Here is a 27585-nt window from a genome sequence, read left to right as displayed (position 1 = left end):
CAGTTCATAGATGTGACTGTCACTTTCCAAGTTTCTCCTGGAGGCTGCGACTTCCAGTTTTTCCTCCACAGCTCGGTTCAGAGTTGTCCGGATGGTCCTTTACCCTCAGCACTCCTACTGTACATCTAAGAGATTTTCTATAACCATATTGCATGGGTCTTGTCTCAAGAATATAAATAGTGTGAAATACATTCAGGCTTTTTTGTTAGAAGACACCATATTTGCATGCAGGTGACAACCTTAAGGGTTGAGTCAGATGTTTACATAAAGACATGACGGGCAAGAATATAATGATTTTCAATTATAAATTTTTTTTGTTTGCTGTTTTTGTGACGTGAGCTGATGATATACACAATTTCAGTTTTTTCCTTCTTTCAGCTTTTTGCCACACCGAGTCCATCCATCCATTTTCCAAACCGCTTAATCCCTCATGGGGTCGCGGGGGGTGCTGGTGCCTATCTCCAGCGTTCACTGGGCGAGACCACACCGAGTCATTAATGCTATATACAATTTCATTTTTATTAACAATATTTGGGTGAACAAGTTTCCCCTAATTAACAAAAGGGCAAAATCATACATACAAGCTGAACTTTACACATAAACCACACTGATGTTTAGTTAAATGTCCCTTAGCAAACTGCACCATTTGCCTTTTAAAACAAGTTACTATATGTAGCACAGGTTATTAGTTGGAATTAGGTCTGAACTTTTACTGGGCCATTCTAAAACCACTATTCAGTGCCAAATAACTTTTGGCACTAACTAACTAAAATTTTATTATAGGTCTGCTTGCATATTTTAAGTCATCTACCTGCTTAAATATGAACCTAAACCCTAGTTTCCATGGACTGTTCCCCTCACACACATACACAATTTGTATGCAATCTGTATAGATTCTGTAAATCTTATCTGCCATTATTTATCTTGTATTATAAACCCGCTAATACATATATAATCCTTTTCCTAACATACCTGTATATTCTGTATAATCTGTGCATATAGCTCCCATATTTATTATATTCTGTATAATCTGTGCATATAGCTCCCATATTTATTATATTCTGTATAATCTGTGCATATAGCTCCCATATTTATTATATTCTGTCTAATCTGTGCATATTGCTTCCATATTTATATTTATACACAACACTTTACAGTCACCTACTATTACTTTTTACTTATACATACACTTATAAATAATATTTATATCCTGTATAGCACTTCTGGATAGATGCAAACCACATTTTGTTGCTTTGTAGTTGTGACAGTGAAATGACAATAAAGTTGAATTCTATTCTATTCTAGTTTCAAACCTTCTACAGCATTCAACAGGTTTTCTTCTGCCCTGTATATAAAGCCATCCAACTACCCATAAACTTTGACCAGCTCCCCAGTCCATGCCCATAGGATGATGCTGTGCTATGTTTCTAACAAACCTCTAACACCTTCACCTTTACAAGATGGCGGTAGTTATACTGAGGGTAAATTGGACACACAATTTACTATTCCTATCTAAGGAAACCAAGAAGATTGATTCAAGTCGTTGACAAGCAGCATTCCCTCCTCCTGAATGAGCATGTTGACGACTTTGCAGCGATCCCTCATACTAAATATTTTTATGTCTAAAAGTAATTTGTTGCATGTGCAAGAGTGTAGAGAGACTGAATGTGGATGCCTGCAACACATTTCAGATTTATGTTTTGAAAACTATTTATCAAATTCTTCCAGTTCACAGTTATGTGCATCTTTGTGTTGTTCTAGAATAAAGTCTCTTAAATATACTATGAAATTTGTGATTTGTGACATGGCAACTAGTAAAAAGGATAAACTAGGTGATATAAGAGGACAACAATTCCAAAGGTCACATCGAAATTGTTTTTTTGATGGGATAAACCAGGCTAACAATACATGTCTGGGATCGCCTTAAGGTTTAGGCCTAAACCTAATTAAAGTTTTAGAAAATATTTTTGAAGGTAACAAATTAAAATAAATTCAACCAATTCTGCCAATAACAGTGGATATAGTATATTTAAGCCTGTATGCAAAGTTTTTAACCAATGTTTTGGTTAAAAACACTGAAGTTGTATGTTAAAAAAAAATCAAAAGCATAAATCACTGGCTTGTATATCATTAATTTTAAACTTCCAGCTGGATCAGCATGTACCAAAATCCTTTCAAATGTATGCCAATGAAGTATTTAGACAAAGCAACACAGCACTTTTTGCTGATCTGTATCCAAATATATGACATTACTGGACCATAATACAACAGGTTGCTGGTGGTTGCAGGAAAGCCTGCAACAAACTGTAAAGTTTCAATTTTCATGGTTATTCATGACCAGTTTTATGCAAAGCTTTTAAGCTCTCAAAGTTATGGCTGATCAATTCAATTCAATTCACATTCAGTATAGCACATTCAGTTACTGAAATGTGCTATACAAATAAACTTGCCCAGCCTTAAGCTTACATTTATCTTTTTTTTTATCACAATATTGTTTTAAATGCACCCATTTTCGACAGCAGGCTTCAGTTGGTTTAATTTCTTGAAGAGATCTGTCTCAGAAAAGGCAGGTGGAATTATTGGGATTATTAAAGTATTTCTGATTCTGAATTGTTTCCCTGTCTTAGTTCAGGATCTTCATGTAAATTAGTCTCCCTTCTTCAGCCTCCCTGCTTACCTATCCTCTGATTATCACACCAGCTTCCTATGATATTCTCCACACATCCCTCAGTATTTAGCTTCACTGTTGGCCATTGTTCCCAGATGGATCTTCTTGTTAAGCCTCCCGTGACTTCCCATCTTTCTCTCTATAGTTCTGCCTGTGCCTGTGCTTTATGTTCTATTCTCCTCAAGTTCAGTATATCGTGTTATATAAATTATATATTATATTATAAAAATTAACAGCTCATCACACAATCCTGTTTGCGATTTAATCCTTCACCAAACCCACAAAACATGCCATAAGTTGGAAATTCAGCAAACACTGAAGAATAATACATTTAAAAGTAATGTTTTTCTTTATAGCTTAATAATAGCAAAGAAAATTGAAAAGAGGATAAAATTAAATAATTTATCTTGTTAATGAATGTATCAACTTATCGATTATTTTTGACAGCCCTAGTTTGAATATGTATACCATTTTAGTGGCGCTTATACACTGCCTTGTGCTGCATGGTGTAAATATGATTTAGCCTACCCTAAGTGATATAAATGGGGTTAATGAAACAACAAAAACCACAGAAAATGAAAAAAAGAGTAAATTAAGTTAAATAATTAACTCTTCAAATTAAATAACGCTGCAATTAGCCAAACACAACGTTTGGGGTTAAATGTTACAGGAACCTGAATAACCCTGTGTGTGTGTGTGTGTGTGTGTGTGTGTGTGTGTGTGTGTGTGTGTGTGTGTGTGTGTGTGTGTGTGTGTGTGTGTGTGTGTGTGTGTGTGTGGTGGTTTGATTATTATGATGGATTATTATCATCCGTCTGGCTCTCTGAGGGCAGCAGAGTATAGAAATGGCGAGTTTCTTAGACTATTATCGCTCATCAGTTTGTTTAAATGGCACTGTAATGCTTCAGAGATATGTGATTAAAATTAGAATAAGTAGATGTGAAAGAGGAGGTCCACTCTGGTGAGGTCTGCTTTTAAAACAAATTGTGTGCGCACAATTTTGTGAGTGCGTGTGTGTGTAAGTTTAGGAAGCAGGAGTGTTTGTGTGCGTTGTGTGTGCAAGAGAGCTTGTGTATGGCCCTGTCATATGATAAATGTTCTCTCTCCTATAATCTATGTGCTTCAAAATATGATGTATGTGAGGATGAACTTTGAATTATAACCTAAAGAGTGACTCATTAATCTTCTGACTTTGGTGGGGAGTGGACCAGAGGAATCCATTTTGCCTGTTTATGTTTTATGAATAATGCAATATTGCAGCTGGCCAGCTGGATCCAGGCAACGATGTCCAGACATACAGAAGACAACATACAAGCAAACAGCTCTGTTGGCTGGAATGTAAAGGAGGGTACTCCCTATGGCATTCACAAAGAAGGTCAACAAATCTTATTGAGGTTTCCCTGGATGGTGATACATGACCAGTGTCTTCTGGAATTATGTTTGTGATCAAAGTGCTGTTTCTTTATTCTTCAGTTAACTTTACAACTCTGTATAATCCTTCATGTGTTCCCTCACCAGCATCCTACCATAGACATTCCTGTTGAGGCTCAGCATTGGGATCTATAGTATCCTGCTGCCAAGAGCACTTACTTACAGTTGATATTTACAGACTGTTTAAATACAACTTTCCCCCCCTCACTGCCTGACATTATATCAGCCTAAACATGTCTTGGTTAGCTCAGTTAGGATCACTAAAATGATTTCTATTTGCTAAATACCAGATAAAAGAGGATTTTTATGTATACTTTAATTACTTTCTTAAATTAAGAAGACCACTATGAGATCACTAAATAAGATCACTATGCCTTTAAACACTTGCAGATGTGTTTAAATGTGATGGAAACATTTACAACTGTCTTATTTTCTACGAGGGAACAAACTGGACGAAGAGACCGTGACGAGCCTGGAGTGCTACCTGGACGAGTGTTTTGATAGCATCGTGATGGGGAAGGCCCAGAAGCCTACAGCTGCTAGCACACCGTCACTTAAGCGCACTCGTTCTAATTCCACCAGTGCTTCTTCTTCATCCACTTTGTCCCCAGACAGGAACTTCAGCGACATCTTGGAATCCATCGACAAGAAGCTTACCAGCCTTGATGCGCGTCTCGCCTTGGTAGAGGTTCTACACAAGGAGTTTCAGTCCCTCAGGGAGTCGGTGGAGTTTAGCCAAGCCCAGCTAACAGCTATGGCCGCCGAGAACGACGCGCTGAGGGGGAAGGTTACGGAGCTGACCGAAGGGATTATCCAGCTTTCCGGCGAAAATAAGAAAATGAAGGAATCCATTCTGGACATACAGTCGCGAAGTATGAGAGATAATCTCGTCTTTGCAGGCATTCAGGAGCAGCAGGGAGAGATAGCAGAAGAAACGGTCCGGAACTTTCTCCAGCAGAAGCTAAAAATCCCGGCGGATCAGGTAAAAAACATCACTTTTCATCGAGTCCACCGGCTCGGAGGTAAGAAACCCGACAAAACCCGTCCTCGCCCGATCATAGCTAAATTTGAGCATTATAAACAAAAAGAATTCGTTAGAAGTTGCGGCAGGGAACTGAGAGGGACAGACTTTAGTGTTAATGATCAGTTTCCTAAGGAAATCCTAGATCGCAGGCGAGTGCTGTTCCCAATCAGGAAGAAATACATGATGGACGGCGTTAAAGCCACCATATCGGTTGACAGACTTTATATTAATGGACAGTTGTTCAGGGATCAGAAGATCACCCCTTGGCTTTATTAGTTACACCACAGGTGGACTTAAAGCATGTTTCAATGATTTAAAATAAATAAATAAAATAAATAAATAAATAAGACGCACAGATCGGTACACGGTGATAAATTAAATACACGCACAGCTAAAGAGTACGTTGGTATGGTTGGTGTTCACGGTTGGGTACAGAAGGCACGGGCTATGGTTTATCCTTTTACACACTCTCTTACTCTTTGCACTTTTTTATTTTTTTGTGTATTTCTATCTTATCTGTCTGCTTCTTTCCTGAACATCAGTCAATCACAAGCACATCATATGATGCTACCTGGGTCTATGTATGACTATTTTCTCAAGGGCATGCACCTTCTAACTTCTCACTCACATCTATGGCGAATGTAAAGTTTGTGACATGGAATGTGCATGGGGCTGGCACCAGAGAGAAAAAAATGAAGATCATTAACCAGCTTACTAGATTAAAGGCAGATGTTGTATTATTGCAAGAAACCCACAAATCAGCTACAAATGCAAGTGAGCTTAATTCACCTGAGTTCCCTAATGTGTTTGCGGCCTGCTATAACTCTAGACAGAGAGGTGTAGCAATCTTAATCCACAAAAGCGTTAGTTTTAAAATATTAGATAAAACTATAGATCCTGAAGGTAGATACATAATAATTAAAATAGCTATCCATAACCAGAAGCTATGTATTGTCAGTATATATGGTCCAAATGTTGATGACCCCTCTTTTTTCCACCAATTCTTCCTTGCACTTTCAAAACACGGGGATTGTTCACTAATTATAGGAGGTGACTTCAACTTTGGTTTAAATAACGATATAGACAGGTTGAATAAAACAGGGACTCAGCGTAGTTGGCAGTCAGTAAATGTAGTCAAACAATACATGAGTGATTTTGGTCTTTGCGATGCATGGCGTTCTCTTCATCCTATTAGTAAAGAATACACTTTTTTCTCAAATGTTCACCATTCGTACTCTCGTCTGGACTACTTTCTTATAAGTAGCTCACTGCTGTCGGTCGTTTCAGAGACGGTAATTCATCCTATTGCTATCAGTGATCACGCTCCTGTTACTCTCACCTTAATTAATAAAAAAATAACCACACAAAACAAAAGCTGGAGATTTAATACATCACTGCTTAAAGATGAAGAATTTATAAAATTCATTAAAGAAGAGTGGGCTTCATACTTAGAATACAATGATCAACCAGGTACATCGGCATCGATATTGTGGGAAGCTGGAAAAGCAGTGATGAGAGGTAAAATAATTTCTTTCTCATCTCATAAAAAGAAAAAAGAAAACAAAAAGATTCAGGAATTAGAAGAAAAACTTAAGTTACTAGATTTATCTCAAGATGAAGGGAAGTTAGGTAAAATCCGTGAAGTAAAATTAGAACTAAACCACTATATTGAAAAGCAAAATAGATTTCTAATACAAAGGCTCCGAATAGAAAATTTTGAACATGGCAATAAGTCAGGAAGCTTTCTAGCTAATCAGCTTAAAATAAATAAGGAGAAAACTACTATATTTGCAGTTACAGATTCAACTGGTAATACAGTAAGTGAACCAGAGTGTATAAATAAAACCTTCCGCGATTTCTACAAATCTTTATACACACCACAGATAAATCCATCAGAGAAGGATATTAAGCAATTTCTGGATAAAATTACACTTCCTAAATTATCAGATAACCAAAGAATGACACTGGATTCCCCGCTGACAACAGCTGAAACCCAGGAAGCTCTTAAAAGCATGCCTAATAAAAAGGCTCCAGGTCCAGATGGATTCCCCACTGAGTTTTATAAAGAGTTCTGGAATATTCTAGCCCCAACGTTCCACAGAATGTTGCAGGAAATACAGGAAAAAGGTAGATTTCCAGCTAATATGAACTCTGCCACCATCAGCCTTCTGCTCAAGCCAGACAAAGATCCTGTGTTGCCCACTAGTTATCGTCCCATATCCTTAATTAATGTGGATATTAAGATAATCTGTAAAGCTTTAGCAAAAAGATTAGACAAAGTAACTCCTCTCATAATACATCCAGATCAAACTGGTTTCATCAGAGGAAGGCAGTCATCCACAAATACACGCCGATTACTTAATTTAATTGATTATTCCTACAGTAAAAACATTAAAACCAATATATTGTCTTTAGACGCAGAAAAAGCATTTGATAGAGTAAATTGGAAATTTTTATTCGCTACTCTTCATAAATTCGGTTTTGGCGATTTATTCATAAACTGGTTAAAAATTCTATACAATTCTCCAACAGCCTGTGTCAGGACAAATAATCAAATATCTTCCAGTTTTTGTCTACAGAGGGGCACCAGGCAAGGATGCCCTCTTTCTCCATCACTTTTTGCCATCTTTATAGAACCTCTAGCAGCAACAATCAGACAAACAAAAGCTGTAAAAGGTATAAAATGCATGAAAATAGAGCACAAGATTAGTTTGTACGCGGATGATGTATTACTTTATCTCCAGCATTCAAATAATTCTCTTTTACAAGTAATTAGAATACTAGAATCTTTCTCCAAAGTATCAGATTACTCGTTAAACTGGTCTAAATCTACGGTACTGTCAATTAATTGCTCTCTCGAAAACTCCCTAAATTTACAAATGCAATCAGGAAATATTAAATATTTAGGTATTACTGTGTCGAATAAATTAACAGATTTACTTAAACTTAACCATGCCCCACTTTTAAACAGGATAGAAGAGGACCTTGAAAGATGGAAATCGCTTCCAATCACACTTATGGGTAGGGTAGCTTCAATAAAAATGATGGTCCTACCTAGAATTAATTATTTATTTTCAATGGTCCCCAATAAACCATCATCTGACTGGTTTAAATCTCTAGACTCTGCCATTTCTAGATTTCTTTGGAAAGATAAACCCCCACGTATTAGCTTAAAGACAATACAGAAGACTAAAGACAGGGGAGGATTAGATCTGCCTAACTTCCATAACTATTACTTAGCAAATAGGCTACAATACATCTCTAAATGGATAAAAAATAGTCTTTTAGATGAGCCTTGGTTAGATATAGAACAGGAAATGTGCAATAATATCATGATTTCAGATCTGCCGTTTATAAGCTCAAATATAAAACGGCATACATGCTTCAAATATATCAACATTAGTTCTACTCTGACAGCATGGTGGGAGTTCCTCAAAATGACAAAGTCATCCCTTATCCCATGCAGTCGTACACCTATCTGGAATAACCCTGATATCCTACAAAATAATAAAATGATAAATTTTACATACTGGAAGAATAAAGGTATTAAATATCTGGAACATCTACTTGACGGAACCGAGTTCATCAATTTTGCTAAACTAAATATGCAATATGGCATTAGTAAAAATAAATTCTTGGAATATGAACAACTTAAATCTATAATTAAAAATAAATATAAGCATATTAATGGTGGTTTACAAGTCCCAACTAATATAATAGAGTTCTTAGATTTAACCCCCCCCAAACTACTGTCTAAATCATACAGGACACTGACTAAAATAGATGATTCGATATCTCTTCCTATAATGAAGTGGGAAAAAGATTTATCTGGCACCTTTGAACAAAATTTCTGGGCTCAGACATGTCTAAGAACTTTCAAATTGACTAGAAACACCAACTTACAACTAATACAATACAAAATCCTTCACAGAGTACATTACACAGGACAAAGATTATTCAAGATGGGTCTGGCACAATCTAATATCTGCCCACACTGCATAGGCAATCATCCTGATAATTATTTTCATGCGTTATGGTTATGCACACCAGTCCAGAGGTTCTGGACACAGATATGTAAGGACTTATCAAGGTGCTTGAGCTGTAAGATTACACCATCCCCATCAGTTTGCCTGCTCGGTAATTTTGAGGAAAGTCCTCTGAAAAAAGAAATAGTTTACATGGTTTTTACTGCTTTATGCATCGCAAAGAAAACTATCCTCATGAATTGGAAAAGTAAACAAAATCTCAGTATCAATCAGTATAGAGACCTTTTGTTGGATCATATTAATCTAGAGACAGCATCTGCTTCCACATCTGATTGGTCTTTTTGGGCTCCTCTGATCAACACCATCACTTAGTGGAATAGGGGGCGGTGGGTTGCTTCCTGCAGGGCGCAGTGGCTGGATGGAGGGGTACCTGGGGCCCTGGGGGCACTTGGAGTAGGGCGCCTGGTGGATCCGGCTCCGGGGTCTGTTGCCCCCATCTGGGAGGAGTTTGGGAGGCCTACGGGTGGCCTACAGCAGCCGCTTGCGGCGCTCTTTGGGAGCTGCGTGTTGACGGACGTGGGTTACTGACCTGGTAGCTGTGCTGCCGCTGGGTGGGGCCGGGGTGGGTCTGGGGGTCTGGGGTCCCTGGGGCGCGCCGCCCTCGGGCGCGGGCCCCGGCGGGGCCTCGGGGGTTCCGGTTCCGGGGGGTGTGCCGCTTTTGGTGTGGGCCGGCGCGCGCCCGGGTGTCCGCCCCTGCACGGGGCCTCTGGTGCGCTGGGGGGCCTCGGGGCCCGTTGAGCTGGTAGGGGGGCATGGTCATTAACACCTCTGGGCAGATGCTCTTCTCCTTTATTGGAAAGGCACTCTGCCAGTGGGGGGAGGGGGAAAGGAGGGGGAGTAGGGATCTACCCAGCCTGGATGTCTACTGTCGAATGTATGGTGAGTTGTTTGAACGTTAATGTTGGGGAGGGATTAAATCCACGGGTGGGGGGGGGGGGGGGGGGGGGGTTGGGGGGGGTTGACGTTCTGGTGGGCTTGTGTCCGGCCCCCTGTCCCGGTCCTGGTCCGTGTCGTCTTCCGGTGCGGGTTTCACCTGGGGGGTGGGGTTGGGGTGGCTCGTGCGGGCCGGCTGGCCAAGGTCCCCCCCTCTTATTATTATTATTATTATTATTATTATTATTATTATTATTATTATTATTATTATTATTTATGTATTTATGTATTTATTTATTTATTAATTTTATTTATTTAGTTTAAGTAGGCTTGGTGGGTGGGCTGGGGGGGGCTTAGGTGTTGGTCCTGGTGGGTGGTTGGCTGGCGGGCCCTGCGGCCTCTCCCTGGCCCCCGGGCTACGGTGGTGCCGCTGGCGAGGCCCCCTTCTCTAGGTGGGGCTTTCGGGGAGCGGGGGTGCCTATTGGAGTCAGTAGGGGAGCTGGCTCCCTGGGTTGGCTTCCCAGTCATTTGCTCCCCATCCCCGGACTCCTCCCTCTGCCTGCTCCATCACGCCGCCACACATGTAGGTCATGAGGGAGGGGGCGTTACTGGAGGTTGCCACTTTCTGGTGACGCCCCTCTCCCCAATTTTATTTTGCATCTTAGACACTTTCACTTCAAACATTTTTCACATCACACACTCATATAGGCCATGGTAGGGGGGGGGGTGGGGGGGAAGACGTCTGGGAGGGGGCTTATGTTGTGTGGGCCTCACCTCGGACGGCTCCCTTCACCTCCTCTCCCACTTAGACATTGAGGGTTCTGGGCAGTCACACGGAGGGGGTGCGCTGGCAACAGCTTCCTTCCGAAAGGGGGGTGGGCTGTGCCGTGCATCCCCTTCGGCGCTCCCAGTTTTTAAACGCACTTGAGAACAACATGCAACAACACAACATTTGAGCAGGCGTAGGGAGGGTCGGGGTCTTCTGCACACCCCCGTTCTCCGATGGAGGCAAGGAGTCTGGGGCCTGGAGGAGGTGCGGGCCACTGTGTCCGGGGTCTTGGCGGGGGGCTGCGGGGTGCAGTCAGCGGCCTGCCAGGTCTGGGGCTGATGCCTCCGCTCCCCCCAGGGGACGGGGGGCAGGGATGGCAAGGGCAAGGTGGGGGGAGGGAGTGGGTTTATTAGGTATTTAGGGGGAGGGGGGGGCTCTGGCCGGGTGGCTCGTGCGGGTCGTGTTGGCCCGCCCTCTTGGGGGGGCCCGGTCCGGGGGGCGTCTGGTCGGGGGCCGGGGCCGGGGGTCGGGCACAAGCAGTCGTATAGTCGATTTGGGGTGACCCTCCCCCCTTTGGTCAGTGTTGGATGTGAGTGTTATGTGGGAATGTGTGTACAGCGTCTTTTTTTTTTTTTTTTTTTTTTTTTTTTTTTTTTTTTGTGTGTGGCGAGTGGGGCACAAGGGAGGGATGGGGTGAATGAGTTTTTTTTTTTTTTTTTTTTTTTTTTTTTCCAGGTATGGGTGTGGTCCGCTCCCTCTCCCAAGAACATCTCAAGTCTCCGATAGGTGCGGAGCCCATCCCCCCACGTCCTGCCCTCCTCCACTTCGTTGGCGGGCGCCTTGGCCCCCTGGCGCATTAGTTGGCTTCGGGTTTGGGGCGGGTTCCCGGGCGTGCGCCGGCCCGCTCCTGGCGGCCTCTTCGCGGGGCCTGGCCCCCCGGGGGGCGGCCGGGGCCCTCGTCGCGGGGGCGGGGCGCCCCTGGGGCCTCTGGCCCTCAGGGCCCATGGCCGGGACCACTTCAGCGGGGCTGGCTGCCGGCGGAGCCCACGGGCTCGTCTCCGCGGCTCTTGAGGGCGTCGGCATTGCGGTGGCTGGGGGATTTCCTCGGGGTCGTCTCTGCTCCTTCCTTGGGGGGGGGGGGGGTTGCAGATATCCTGTGTCGGCCCCTCCTGGGCGACCTGCTTTAGGGACCCCTTTGGGAGTCCGGGGCTACGGGTCCCCTGACGCCTGCCTCTGTGCTCGGGGAAGGTGGCTCTTTGGTTCTCCACAATCACTATCAAGCTATTTCTGGATAATCTTCACCTAAACTAGTGCACTTTCACATCTCCCACTGGTGCTGGGTCCCAGGTATTAAGTGTTCACTTATATACAGTAATCTTATAATTTATTTATTTATTTATTTATTTATGTTGTGTCACTTTCTTTTTTCAAATATCACATTACACATGTCAGCTTACATAATAATATATATCATTTAGCAATGGCATCTAGGTGTTATTCGAGTGTATCTGTTGCTTTATGTCTATTGGTTGTGCTGTTCTTTTTGTGTCTCTTTCCAGGTGATGGAGCAGACAGAGGACATTTTATCATTCTCTTCCTTTTATCTCCTCTTTCTTTCACCTCTACTCTTTTTCTTTTCTTTCACTTTTTGTTCTTCCTTTACTCTCCCATTGTCATGTCCATATAATTTGAAATTCTCCTTGCAGGAATCATAATAAAGCTATTTAAAAGCATAAATCAAGTGGAGCACTATGGCGAAAGCTGTTTGCTCCACTTGTAAAAGCAAAATCTGTCGAGCTCCATCTGGCATTGAGATATCAATTCCTATTGCCATAGTGCTAGACAGGACACTGGGGTAAAAAAAAAAAAAAAAAAAAAAAAAAAAAAATAAAGTAAAAAAAAAAAAAAAAAAAAAAAAAAAAAAAATAAACACTTGCAGATGATTAAATCACAGCATAGAAATTGCGGGCCTGTTGAAATCAGGATTTAAAACAATGGTTTACTGCAGTTTTCATATACTTTTGATATGATTATATTTTAGCTGGTTATAATCATGTGTCAGCCCTTTATTCTTTTTAAATTTGCATGCAAATATTATGTGATATTTACAGGGGATGGTTCACTTCTGACAGCTCCAGCTAGTCCCAGCTGGATGCTATTAAAAGCACTGGAGAAATCAAACAATATCAATCTCACAGTGCTTTCAGGGTGGAGTGGGTGGGCTTTTTGACCCGAAAGGCTTGTTCTGCTGAAGATGGTCCTCCATATTACTCCTGTAGATTTTTTTCCATCTCTGATCTTTCTTCTCAGTTCCTTTTGCACAACTCTCAGTTCCTCCTTGTTCCCTGATCTAGAAGGCCATTTTCTTCTCCTTGAGGACAGCCTTTATTTCAGGGTTTATCTGAGGCTTGTTGTTGTAAAAGCACCATCTGGAGGGGAACAGTGTTATCCAAACACAGAAGTCAATAGACCAGTTCACGCGTGACGTCACAAGCTACATTCGCGCTACATCCGGGTCCCGCTGGTAGGCAAAAACAGGACTGTTCTTGTCTACTACCATGACAAAACGGGTGAATTAGAGTGTGCTTCTAGTTCGTTTATTTTTGGAACCTAAACAATGCCTACGACTTGTTGTGCTCCCGGTTGCACACAGAGGCATTCCAAATCGTTGGATGTACGTTTCTTTTGTTTACCGAAGGACGAAGAAAGACGAAAGAAATGGATAATTTCAATGAAAAGGATGCAGGCAAACAATCCTAATCGACTGTGGGAGCCATCATACCATGACAGAATTTGCAGTCTACACTTCATCTCCGGTAAATACATCTTAATTTTGCACTAGTCATTGTTCTACTTAAATAATTATATAAATAAAACATTAGGATATTTACTTAAGTCAAGAAGTAAACGTTTGTTTCGTAATAGTATACGTACATGTACAATGTATGCAAACCCTCTGAGACCTGCAGCCACCCTGTGTGCCCCTGCAACGGTGATGCTGACACCAAAAACAGGTGGAGTCAGGAGACCGCTGAGATTATTCTAGCCCACAATGGACAAAGTTCCCGGGATTTTTCACAAAAAACAAAACATAGATCTAATAAAGTTTGCCGATGACACGCCGGCAGGGAGTTGGTGTGTTGAATAATATACTATAAAATAACAAAATCATGTATAAAATAAGCACTGACAGACAGTCAGCTGCACACAGTGGTGCCATAATACAACATTTTCTAATAGTTCCACCCAGAGAAAAGCTCATGTAAAATAAAAGCCCAATTTAAACATAAATGTCAGTTATGGGTCTTTACCAGCAGTCTCCCCTGTCAATCTTGATAATCCTCAAATCTTAAAATATTCTAATGACTTTCTCAACATAGCTTATTCCTCTATACACACCCTGTGACAAGAAACAGGAGCTATTTGTTTAGCAAGCATTTCCAGTTAGATTGTGGCATAAACAGTCCATATGAGATCTGAAAAGCTCATTTTTTAACAGGAATATGCTTTGCCACAGTTTTGCAGGCAGATGTGCATCTTCTTAGTCAATTATTGTTTTCCACTGGGATCCATGATTGTATGCGCTGCTAGTCCAAATAGTCATTAAAGGTCCTGAGTCCCTGGTGGGGTCCTCAACTAGAGTGACAAAATCCTCTTCACAAGGAAATGTAAAAGCCTAACAACTTATCAGGTGAGCGCAGACACAATGTAAGAGGTGATTTACTCTGAGCAGGCTACATGTCACCAGGGCTTTCTTCCTGTCCCTCAGGTCTGATTTGAACTTAAATTGCCTATGTGAGGACCCGGGTTTGCTTCTCATTATCGTACCTCTCCTCCTTCTCAAATATTAAGGAGCCCCATGTGTTGCATATCAGCGTATTTGTAACTGGTAATGTCCTTATTCTGTACCTTTTCCAACTTTATAAAATCTGCCAACCTACTGTGGAAGGTTTTAAAACGTCTTGCTCTCTAATTCATCAAAGAACAGAAAAAAACAGAAAGAAAACTGAGAAGGTTTTGAGATTGAGAAAAACATTTGTATCATTTCACTGAATATGTTCTCAAGCGGTCTGACCGTCTGACTACTGTATGTCATTAAATCACTTTAAACAAAATACGGTTTGTTATTTCTAATATTTAACTTGAACTGATGACCTCTTTTCAGTCGCTGATATGGCAGAATTGGCTAAAATTAAAAAAAATATGTAAAGCTGTATTTATATAGCACACAGTAAAGGCACTGGAAAAATATAAACGTAAAATAAAATCAGTGAGAAACATAAATCAGAAAACAAAGTTTTGAAAAAGATGGGTTTTTAGCTGCTCCTCGAAAAAAAAACTAAACTAAACAGAGTGCTGAAACCCTCAGTTTCAGCTATTGATATGAAAGCTCTGTCTCCTTTAGGCCCTGTTAACATGACAATAATCATTTAAAAACAGAAATGTTATTCCATTTCTGTTAACATATCTACATGACAACTACATGAATTACGATCTCCATGCACACAACACTAGCAGAAAAAAATAAAACAGAGTAATTTCCTTGCCTAGCCACAAGTAGGTGGTATGTTCTCTGAAACGCAACAATATGCACATGCATACATAACAGGCACCACAACTAAATACTACTATGTATGTGCCAGGGCTTTGTTTTTTTCCTGTGTACATGACAAAAGAGACTTGGGTATTTTCAAAATGGGAACACCTTTTTTCTAAATCGTGCCATTGTGCCATGTAGTGTAATGGTGTGGATGAACTGTAAAACTACAACAAAACTTTTCCGATATACCAAAGAAACATTGTGTAAACAGAACCCTGTCCACACAAAGACAAAAAGTGTAAATTCCTATAAATAATAAAAAAAACAAATCTGCATCCGCATGAGAGGACGCTGCGCCACTGAAAACGCTGTAGTGGGTATGCCTTTGCCCATTGGTGACTCTGTGACACTGCCACAGAAACACAGCAAAAGCACCGGCTACAAACAGGCAACCCATGTAAACGCAGCAACAGGCTGGCGGATCAGACACAGACATGTATGCATGTTCAGCGTGATCTTTGTGTGGATTGGCAGGGGACACGCTGTGTAGAGCGGGCTCATTAGAAAGGAAGAGTCCGAGGGAGCTACCAGCAGCCAAAACAAAGCCAGCATTTGCTTGAGCATGAACGCAACACTAGACGGCGCCATGTTTGTTGTTATTGGTCAGAACGAGTTGCATGTGGGTTACAGAGAGAACCGAAACTACGACATCATCATTTAAGAAAAGGGGCAGCTTGTTCGTAAACACAGAAACACAAAACCTAACAAAATACCTTTGCAGATATACCTAATCTCATCTCCGTGTGGGCCTTATTTTCCAGCCAGCAGGCTCTGGTCACAGCACCTCACACCTTTAGGACATGGTTTTAAAATTTCTAAAATGTGTGTTAGCGCGCTACAAGTAAAAACAAGAATCGTATAGATGTCTTTAAAAGTTCTCAAAATGTGCAGAAGACAGGCAAGTAAACCCAAAATAACAAAGGCACCAAACTACAAAAAAGGGCACACTACTACAGAGATTGAGATGACATGAAGCGGCTAACAAAATAGCTTACAAATAAACAGTACGATAGATATGAAGAGAACTGCTTCAAAGATCTGGTCCACTGAGTCAGCCTGTTGAGCAAACTGATGGTCGACTGCATCAAAGACTGAGGCAAAGACCAGCGTTAAGAGTCCAGGACAATCACCTGTATCTATGATGTTGCATCACCTAAGGCACTAAGAAGAGCCGTTACAGTTGTGATATATATATATATATATATATAATATATATGTTACATTATCCTTGGCAACAAAGTACCGATCCCTAAATTGGTACCTTGCTAATGATCTAGTTGGTCCTTTTTGTGTTGGTCCCTCAGAACATCTCACTTATTTATTTTGATAATAAAAGTAGGTGATATTTGTGAATAGGGTCATGTAGAGTTGGGCACCATGATTTCTGAAATAATCAATTGCCTTTGCAGCTATATCAACAGCTGATGAATAGCTGTTCTCAATTAATTGTATTAATCGTAGAGGTGTAAAAATACATTAAGCTGACAGGACAAGAGAGTCAACACAAGATGAGACCAGATTTTTGTTATGTATTTTGGGAAACTGAAAATCCCCAATATTTCTTCTCACAAATCACAAACTGTGTTTTGAAAGTGGTGTAAATATAATACTGTCCAGGTCTGAACAGTGAATATTTTTGCGGTTTACAGGTTCTCATTATGAGGGATGCAAGCACATAGGAGTCCGCAAGCAAGAAGGTTGAGAAGCCAAAACAACACTTTTCTTTTTAAACAGAAGCACAGGATGTGGGAAAAGCCTACGCAAATGTAAAAACCAAGACTAATACTACATTAACTGGGGGAATCGACAGGGAGGTGGACACTTGTGAGCTGACTGGGAACATGGAGCAGGTGTCAAAATTATAACAGAAAAAAGGTCAAGTAAAGATATCTAGAGATTATGATAAGAATCAAACCTCCAAGCAGCGATGAAAGCTGTGCCTTAGCTAAGTGACTTATAGTGCCCTGAACCCCTTTTCAAAAAAACAAACTGCAACAGTGCTTATCAGATAGCTTAAATGCTTAATTTAGTCTGTATTTAATAAAAAAAATTCCGCAAAATTCCAATCAAATAAGATGTTACACATCTCTACAGACACACCATCAGAACTGCACAGCTGGCTGACATCTCTCTATCATGTGCAACAAGATGGAGAAGGATATAAGAGCAGGAAAGTCTACATTAACCAACTTCCAACCGCTGGCAGAGCGCCTCTTCACACTTCCTGCAAGCAGCCGGGCGGCCACCACCAGATGCATCAAGCACACATTACATCCCTGTTCCCTGTGTATTTACTCTGCCATCCAGTCAGAAAGATTAGTTTAGCTGCAGAGTTGATTTATGGACGACAGAAAGTAATCCCTTCTTGTCCTGCCTGCTGTAGTCGGGCCTCCTCCTTTGCCACTGCACCAAGCATACACAGCCTGAAAGCCCTTGATACCGTGTTCACCCTAAGGTGTAATGTTTGATAATATAACTACTGCCTCTGTCATCCAGACGACCCCACATCCCCCCCATTTGCACACACCCACAGCAGAGCGTCCCCCACCCAAACCCCACCACCACAAATACATTACAGCCCCACAATGCTTTGAGATTTATGAGGGAGTGAAGGAACAGGAGAGAGGAAGAGAGAATATGCATTGATTGAAAGCCAAAGATAGTCCCATCCAATCCCGCCCCGAAGAACATCATTTATTTTGCATCCTGACACGGCGATTGATAACTCGTAAATGTGTGCGAGGGGATGACGAATGCAGATGGAAACTGACTCTGACAAAAATGATAACGGCATCGTTCTCCAGGGGGGTGACAGAGGTGGAGGTGGGATGCTTCTTAAAATATTTAATAATTGATACAGAGGATGGGAGATGTTGTTTGACCCTGGAGAAGTGTGAATGTCACTGAAAAAAAGTAAAGGCTTTGAAGTGAAATATATAATTATATGTTTGCTTTTACACGCAAAAAGGCCAGAGTTTGAGGCTTAAAACGGCCACTAAACTGTTTGCATTATACATAAACTGGTGATGTTATGATCAGCAAGACTGTAGCTTTTATTTTTGCTTCTAATTTCTGTTTAGGCAGCTGGCTGTACCGTCCCCGCAAAAATTTGCTGCTGCCGATTTAAAGGAACAATAAGTAATGATACCTAGTGGTTAAAATCGGAACAACACATACGCGATGCCTTTCACGGAGACCCGCTATTTACCCAACGGTCCTGCGGCTGTGAAACTCCTCTGAATTTTTCCTTACACGGCAAAGGTATATGGTGTTGTATTCTGTTCTATTTCTGGTCCGCTTCTCTTACTGTCTTCCTATGTTAGCAGGCTGCTGCCTTTTAACCAGCTGCGACGAAAGCAAGAGCTGCCGAGCCGAACAAAACAGCCGAAACAAAATAAACATGGCAGCGCAGGAGGACGCAAGCGTAGCTGCTGCCATCACATCTGTTTTGTCAGAGTCCAAGATTTCTTTAGCAAGAAGTGCCTTGACCAGTGTAACTTGTTGTGGTTTCTCATGGTGCCTGCTGCTTAAATTTTCATTTGATACCGTGATTGGTTAAAACCAACCTTTGGTAGGCGGACACTAGGTGTCACTTCGCCCAATCAGCTCGGAAATGTTGAACGTCAGTCCTTTTGCCGAACAGATTCGATGGGAGCAGTCTCAGATTGACAAAGTGCAGAACGCCTGCACATTATCAATCTGGTATCACTCTGGTTGGCAACGTCAACGTTATTTGTAGCCTGGTAAATTCACCTCAAATCAGTTGATGGAAATATTTAAATCAAATTTTCCTCCTTTCAGCTGGTGGGATTGATTCCCTAGGTTGACCGGTTAGAGAACCACTGATCTACAAAAACACATGTGGCCTATTTGCTGAATATAGGAGTATTAAATGCCAGTTGAATGACATTTATTATAACCATGGAAAATACATGAAATCAAAAACCACGCGAAATAAGTTCCCTCAGCCCTAGTCCCATCACAATATGACATTCCTCTGGGTTCTAGGCCCGAACTGCATGTTTATTTGCATATGCTGCCCCTGGGGTCAATCTTTAGCAAGTAGATTTCTTCTTATTGTTTTGAAAATGACATTAAAGTTGACCTTCAACTGGAAATGAAAAAAAAAATGATATCAATACCTTGCAGAACTGTTTTAATGACATCAAATCATTAATGTAAATAGACTTATTAAGTCTAAAGGGAAATGAAACTGTTATGTTAAAGTAAAACTGATGTGCAGTACAAATTTGTAAATGCTTTTGGACAGCGAACCTTATACACTTGCCTCTGTAAAATAAAATGTGCCGTTTCTTCAAAGGTTTTTAAAATGGGAAAACAGAAAGGATCAGTTGGTAAAGCAGGCTTTTAATATAATCTTGAAGTTAAAGCGTTAAATTCCCTAAAATTACTTGCAGTACACCATTCATGTATTTTTAACATCCAGCCGATACATTTTAATGCCTCATACTATGTGTTAAACCAGCCATTTCTTAATCGCCTTCAAATTATGCAAAATGAAGAAGGCTCATATTGACTTAAAAGAGATGAAGTGAGCACATCACTCTAGTTTTTAGGTCTGAATTTTGGGCATTTTAACACATATATACACTTTGTCCTAAGCTATTTCATTGTAGCCCTAGCTTTAGCTTTTGGGGTCACTGTGTTGCTGGACGGTGAACGTCCACCCCAGTCTTAAATCTTTAGCAGTCTCAATTTGATTTTGCTCTAAGGGATTTCCTGTATTTGTCTCCATCCACCCATCTCCACAACAACATACTTTCCATGTCCCCAATTCATGATAGTCCCACCCCTATGTTTCACAATGGGGATGACGTGTTCACACTGATGTAGGTTTCCCTCAAAGATAGTCTTTGCATTTAGGCCGAAAAGTTCAACTACGGTTTCATCTGCCCACAACACCAAATTGTTTGGATATTTGCTGTGTACAAGGGGCTAACAGCAAACATGATTTATTTGTGGAGTTTATCATGAATAATTATCCTCCTAACAGTTTTACTACCTAAGCTGTGAATCCCAACAACTCCTCCATGGCCATGGCTGCTTTTCTGACTGATGCTCTTCTCACCAGGCCTGCCAATGAAAAGTGGAAGCCCATGGTTTGGGGGGTTGCAATATACTAACGTCCTGGACTGTGATTCTCGACATAAAAATTAAAACACAGCTACAAATATTTGTGCAAACGTAAATGAGGAAAATGTGTTTTATTCATAAATCTATTTTCACAGTTTGCAGTTTCAAATTTTCTTGTTTTCCTTGTCCATCTTGCAGGTTTGCATTCTATCGCATGTAGAAACAGAAGCAGTGATGTACTTCAAATTAAACAAAGAATCCAAAAATATCTCAGTAAAATATCTAAATCCCTCTCCATATGGTAAGCGGTGGACCCCCGCGGTGGACACAGTGGGAAGCTGAGCAGTCTTGATGCCATCTCGTCTCATACCTCCCAAACAAGCCTCAAAAATCTTTCTCCTGTCTAGTTTGAGACAAATCAGTCTCAAACGTGCAGTTTGTAAAGCATTTCAATCCTCTTACAGGAGTCTGAAACATCAGACAGTTAAGAAGGCCCAATTAACAAAATGCAGGAGATTAAGGATCCCAAGTTGATAAAGTCTAATGTCATTATACACCATCGACGGGGGAAGAAAATCTGCTTTAAATCTTTACTAAATAGAGCTAAAAGTCATCTTTTGATGTGGTAAATGGAATGGACTAAATGGTAAATGGACTGAATTTATGTACGTTAGCACTTTTCCAGACATACTGACCGCTCACAGCGCAATTGCACTCACAAATGATGTTCATACCCCGGTACGGACATCGGAAGGCATTATGGGTTAAGCACCTTGCCCAGGGGCACATTGACATGTGACAGGAAGGAGCTGGAAACAAACCAGCAGCTGTCAGATCGCAAGACGACCGCTCCCAAGGACATGTGAGAAATTAAAGCCACGATGCAATGAATCGTTGGCCATCTTTGTAAAGTCAAGATTTTAAAATACGACAGAAACGTTTCTTCCATTTCCACGGTATCCTCTGTTTGGTTTGCTGTATGTGGGGCCGAGGGTACTTTTCTCTTATTGCATCCATGCTGAACGCTTTTAATGGAGGGAAGCTCGGAGTGACTCGCTCAGCCGTCCTCTGGGAATTCAAGGTGTTAAAGCAGCTTCCTGCAAATGCCGTCACTTTAATGAATAAACCTCTCCATAAAGCTGGAAAAATTCTGATTAAAGTTGGACTGATGTTCCATAAAAGTTAGTTCAAGCACCTCTTTTTTTCTCCCCCCTCTCCGTAATACGCTTGACAACACCTACCTCCAAAGAGAAGGTGGAAGAGAGTGAAGAAGCCACGGAGAGAAAAAAAAGGGAAGGACGACAGGAGCAGAATGTGAAGAGACATTAAAACATTCCAAATGAAAGGTGCGTCAGAGGGGCTTGTCAGTGCATTACCGCCAAGATTAAAGGGGTCTCGGTGTCTTCTGTCGGGTTCAAGGGAGACTGCATAAGGATTTGTCTCAGACTCTTAAATACCTCTGTCGACTAAGATTCAAACAAACACTTCCACAATAATTACATGTTGACTTTTCTTCATTTCCACAGGAGAAGTTTTTTTTTCTAATTTAAATTAAAATAAATTCCTTCATTGTGGATCATAAGCACTCAAGCTGATTCGTTTTTCTTTAAAAAAAAAAAACACTGCTATTTACTGATTACAGCACACGGCGTGGAAAATAATATAATAATGCTCGCACTTCATAAGCCTTTGAGGTTCAAGAGGAGTAAAGCATTTAGTTCAAGTATTAGTTAGAGAAATGAATGTGCCATAGGTTGTCGTCAGGCTAAATTGGCAGCCGTGCCAAAAGGCAACACTTTCTGCATATGTTGCACCCTTACCTCTTAACGTAGAGCTTAACCTGTTTAAAAAAAAATACAAAAAAGTTACTAATACCTGCAAAATCTGTCAAACTTGCTGCAACTTTAAACAAGGCCACAAAATTAAATCCTTCCTCTCCTAAGTTTTGATTGAAATTAGTAAAATAATTTAAAAACTTTCCACTCAGCTTTCTGACTTAAAAATGTTGAAACTTTAAATGTACCATGCTGGCTCCTTTAAACCAGTCAGAAGACTATTTGGATACTGTAACCTACCGGTGGCCTGAATAGCAGCTGTTCTACTAGACATTGTAAGGCAAGTTTATTTATAAAGGTGGTGACCAAACTCTGGATGTGCTGTCATTTGTCAGCACATCAGTCGGACCATCTGCTACCACTGATGTCCAGCACAAACACCACATTTGTATAAACCAAACAGGTCCAAAGGTCCCTATCAGAATCCTGTTTACCAGATCTACACTTTCTCACAGAAATATTGGCACAACAGATGCTATTCCAAAGTATTCTCAGAACATTTTGAAAAATAAATGTGATTCTACTGTGTCACAGGAGCTACGAGTTCATCCTGTAACTGGTGGGTTACTGGTTTGAACCCCCGATCCGACTGTCTCAGTCATTGTGTCCTTGGGCAAGGCACTTGACCAGCTTTGCCTGTTGTTGGTGGTCAGAGGACCCGATGGCGCCGACTGTATAGCTGTCAAACGGATGAACGGGAATGAATGACTGAATGTAGTATGACAAGCTTTGGGGTCCTCGGACTTGATAATGGCCTAAACAAGTGCAGGTCATTTATCATTTGGTTTGATGGACTGGCAATCTGTCCAGGGTGGACCCCGCCTGTCTCCCTCTGACCGCCGACGATAGGCAGCAGCACGGTGGAAGAGTTGGTAGCACTGTTGCCTTGCAGCAAGAAGATCCTTTGCCCGTATCCCAACTCGGATGGTGCGTTCACACCGAATGTGAACGAGGCGGTCTGAGCGGGGGATTTGCATATCATCCCTATGCAAAAGGAGCGATCAGGAGCGGTGAAGTGGACCATGGTGCCATCCTGGCGGTTGGAGCGGTGCTGTCTTTCTGCAGGGGAGTTTGAATGTTCTCCCCATACATTTGTGAGTTCTCTCTGGATACTCTGGTTTCCTCCAACAGTCCAAAAGCATGACTGTTAGGTTAATTGGTCGATATAAATTGCCCTCAGGCATACGTGTTTGCTTGCGTGACTGTTTGTCCCGTTTGTCTCCGTGTTGCCCTGTGGTGGAGTGGTGGATTATCCAGGGTGTACTTCGCTTCTCAATCAATCACTGTTGAACACCGGGTACCAGCCTCCCAAGTGAGTCTGCAAGGATACACGGGTAAAGACAATGGATGAATGAATGGAAGATGGAACAATTGCAGCCGTACTCTCATTTCCACTTAAATTTTAAATTGTAGGGGATAATAAATTAGTATATTGAAGGGACAGCTGGGGTTGTAAGAAGTTTGGATGCACTGGATGTTTTGTACAAGTGCAGAGGGAGGATAGTTTCGATACCGGGGACAGGATGTTAAATATTAAACATTCAGTTTGGAGGAAAAGAGAAAGACAACAGACGGATCATGGTTGGATGTGTTCATTGGAGGATGGTAGAGATAGGCTGAGATGAAGGCAGATGAGCTGCTGTGGCGACCCCTGAAGGGAGCGAGTACAAACGATTCTCAGACAGTGCTGTTGTCCTGCATTAGCAGAGCCTTCACTGCCGCGGCATTTTCAAAAGCAATATATATTACCAAGCCGCAGATGCCTGTTACATATTTCTGACTGCCAAGTGTTACACAATCGGAGTTATATTTAGTTTTACTTTTTTTTTGTCTGCTCTAAAAAGAACCCTTGCTATGTACGTATTATGATAATAAAGCAAAGGGCAGTGATTGATTGAATCCCCTGAAACAATTAATCTGAAACACAGGTTTTATTGGGGGAAAAAAATCCAACAAAATACATACAACAAATGAACATATCTTTGTCAGAACAAGAAAGAAAAATGGCAACAAACAATAACCTACTGTGATGCTAAGCTACTTAAGGGAAATTCTGCCCTGAAGGAGAACACTATGCTCTGCTTATTTGTCCGGTGCAAGTGCACACATCACAGAGGAAGACAAAGAGTGAAATGCTTTAAAAAAAAAAAAAAGTAATAATAACATATAGACTGAAACAGAGAGGGATGGAAATTGATTTAAAGTTGTGTCAGTGGTGGTGAAGACAGTGAATATAAAAACAAGCCTCCTCTCATCAGCTGCCTTGAGAAAACAAAACTGTGCCATTTAAAAAAATAAATAATAGGATTATCATTTCTGTTTGTTTGTCACGGCGGATCAAGAAAATTACAGTTAAGAGAAGAGCTTAGAGCCATATTGTTATCACCACTTCAGAAGAGGAGGCACAGGCTCACAAAAAATTTGCATATTCATTTACCGCTTTTTGAAATGCACCTTTTTTTTTTTTTTTTTTTTTAATTAGTCTCCGCGTAGCAAACACTTAATATCCGCGAGCACCTTGACACAGCGAGACGCCGCAAACAAAACGTCCTCAGCTGCTGCCGAGCACTTAACTCTGGGATCATCAAACAGCGCGAGGCTTGATGCGTGTCAGAGAGACGTTTGAGTGGGAGGAAGAGGAATGAAGAAGGAACGAAATGAAGGCTAACAGTCAGCCGCGAGGTCGTGGGAGCTGTGATTGCCTGTTTGTTTTGCTGTTAGCACCCAAAACAAAAACAAACAAAAGAACGAGACAAAAGTCTCTGATTTAGATCATAGCAGCAAGTTGTATAGATGTTCTGTTTTTTTTTTGTTGTTGTTGTTTGTTTTGTATTTTGTCTTTGTGTGAGGTTGCTAATTTTTCAGCGCTGTTTGCTTCAGAGGCTGACAACAATCGTGGGTGGGGGTTGCTCTCACGTCTTTCCCTGTAACATCACTTGACCATCCACTCCTGCCTCTGCTGTGATGACTAGTGGCTTGATGAGGGCAACAAAGAGAATAGTTAAAACCAAAAACAAGTTTCGGCTCAATGAGAGTCCTGCGCTGATTGAACAGGCCATTGAAGTTAAACCCATAACACTCATAAAGTCATTTGCATACATGTCATTTGGCTGACATTTAATCAATATTTGTGCATAGAAACTATGTAAGTTCAATGGCTAAGAGTCGCTCAAATAAGTTACACATTCCAATCCATCCTTTAAAGCGACCCAGACTGAAAAAAATAAATAAAATCTATGCATAGCCCACAAGAACACAGACGGTTTGTCCTTTCAGGTGCAAAGAGTCAATGCTTCTCTGCATCAAAACAAGTAAATTGAGATGGTTCAGCCATTTAATCGGGAGGCTTGAATTAAAAAGTTTCATAGGTACGTCCCATTGGGAGGAGACCCTACGGCAGACCCAGAAACATCTGGCCTGGGGAGAATCCCCCAGAATGGGCTGGAGTCTATATCAAAGTTTCCCCCTGGATATTACCACTGCAGCCTGATGGATGGATGGATGGATGGATGGATGGATGGATGGATGGATGGATGGATGGATGGACGGATGGATGGACTGTTGAGTATCAGCCGTGTGTTGTTACTCCTTTGCGTTATTGTCTTTTGCATTGTTTTGTCAAAACTTGTTTTGACAAAAGAAACAATAACACTATAATCCTAAAAAAAAAAAAAGATGTAGTTTCCATCCAACAACTCCACCCCGGTGGAGCTCAAACTATCAGATTAAAATTATATCAACAAGAAAAGGGGGGAAAAAAAGAATGATTTTTGTCTTAAAAATGTGGAAGCAAGCGAGACGCTGTCCTTCCACCACTTTGTGTCTTTAAATAATTCAAACAAAAAATGCTTTTAAGATCCCCTTCTATTTCCATCAGTCCCGCAGATGGCAGCTTGGCTCCTCTGACTGGCAGTTAGGCTCAGATGACATGACAGATGTTATTTCATCTCTCTGTTTCTTGTTTTTCTCTGTTTGGACAGAGAATAATGATTGGATCTGTTGAATGGGACTCTCACGCTTTTGGCTCCATTTTGTTTGTAGGCTGCCATTGATTTGAGCTTATTCTATTTTTTAAGCAACAGACGCTGTGCCGTTGATTTTCTTTTGTCTTAATTCATCCTTTTCGGGAGAGATGAGTTTGAGGCTTAGACCAGAATCTTACTAATACTTTCAGTCAGACTTAAAATTTTAAAATATTTAGCCAGGTTTTTCCTGAAGGACTTTATCTCGCTGAACCGTCAGTCTTAGAATCAACTGCCTGCTGACTTTTTTTGGACTCTCCCTGCAGTCTCGGCAGAGCACAGCTAATTGACTCTATAGCATGCTACCAAACCTGTTTTATTCCCACTTTCTGACATATCTGATGTGTTTGCATGTCTCTTTCTGATGTGTGTGTACATAAATAACACAACCCTGAATATCTGTGTGCAGTAAGTAGGGCTGGGGATGGGGATGGGAAAGGGAGAGGTGGGCAGGCGGATGTTCCTGCCGCAGCAGTGCTTGTCGTGTCGCCGCGGTTCTTGCTGACAGGTCTGATCAGAAAGTGATGACAGCCTATGATTGTCAAAACGCCCGCAGCTGAGTGGCAGATCGGCTTTGGCTCTGCCTTACTTTCCCACTTCCCTTCCCCCTGGTTTTGTCACATCTCTTTCCCAGCCTTGGTGTTGGCTTAAATCGGAGTGAAGGTAAGAAGTGATGCGCACAAGGCAGCATGAGGAACTCAATCTCGCCGTGTTCTGTTAGGGCCATTGTAGATGTCATGCGTTAATACTCCCACGGCTGTGGAGAAACGAGCCGGATAGTGACAGTGTGGGAGTTAAACTGGGAGCTGGAGAGCCGAGTTTGGTGGGGATCTTGACAAACAAAGCAGAGCGGCTCCTTTGCATTGTGCGCCGGGCAGGTATGACAAGAAAGGTGCAGGTAGTTTCCCTAAAAGACTGCCTGAAACGGAGGCTTCAAATCACACAACAACAGGTAAATTCACAATAAACTCCCAGCTTTAACACTTCAAGAAGTCAAACAAGTCTGAACACGGACTTTCAAGAAAAACTTTGATTTTACTCTTAACACTGAGGCCCATAGTACCTACTACGAAAACATGGTATTAGAATTACGTTTAAAGAGATTCCAGGTTTTATGGATTAAATCTTATAATGTTAGAGGCGGATCACTGCAGAACAAGACGATCAAACCTTTTCTTTATTTTGTCAACATAAATATATTTTATCCTTCATCTTTAAGAACT

General features: G+C 41.4%; 1 protein-coding gene across 1 annotated transcript in view; it reads right to left on the bottom strand.

Annotated features, from left to right (window-relative positions):
- The window catches only part of LOC105935098 (relaxin-3 receptor 1), a 102302-nt gene extending 80396 nt beyond the window's left edge, over positions 1–21906 (bottom strand). The window contains exon 1 of the mRNA XM_012875338.3: positions 21882–21906. The gene's annotated coding sequence lies outside the window, so the exon portion shown is untranslated. The remainder of the gene's footprint in view (positions 1–21881) is intronic.
- Between the last annotated feature and the right edge of the window lie 5679 nt (positions 21907–27585).

Source organism: Fundulus heteroclitus, chromosome 13, assembly GCF_011125445.2.
Source record: "Fundulus heteroclitus isolate FHET01 chromosome 13, MU-UCD_Fhet_4.1, whole genome shotgun sequence".
NCBI lineage: Eukaryota > Metazoa > Chordata > Actinopteri > Cyprinodontiformes > Fundulidae > Fundulus > Fundulus heteroclitus.
This window is presented reverse-complemented; position numbering and strand designations above follow the sequence as displayed.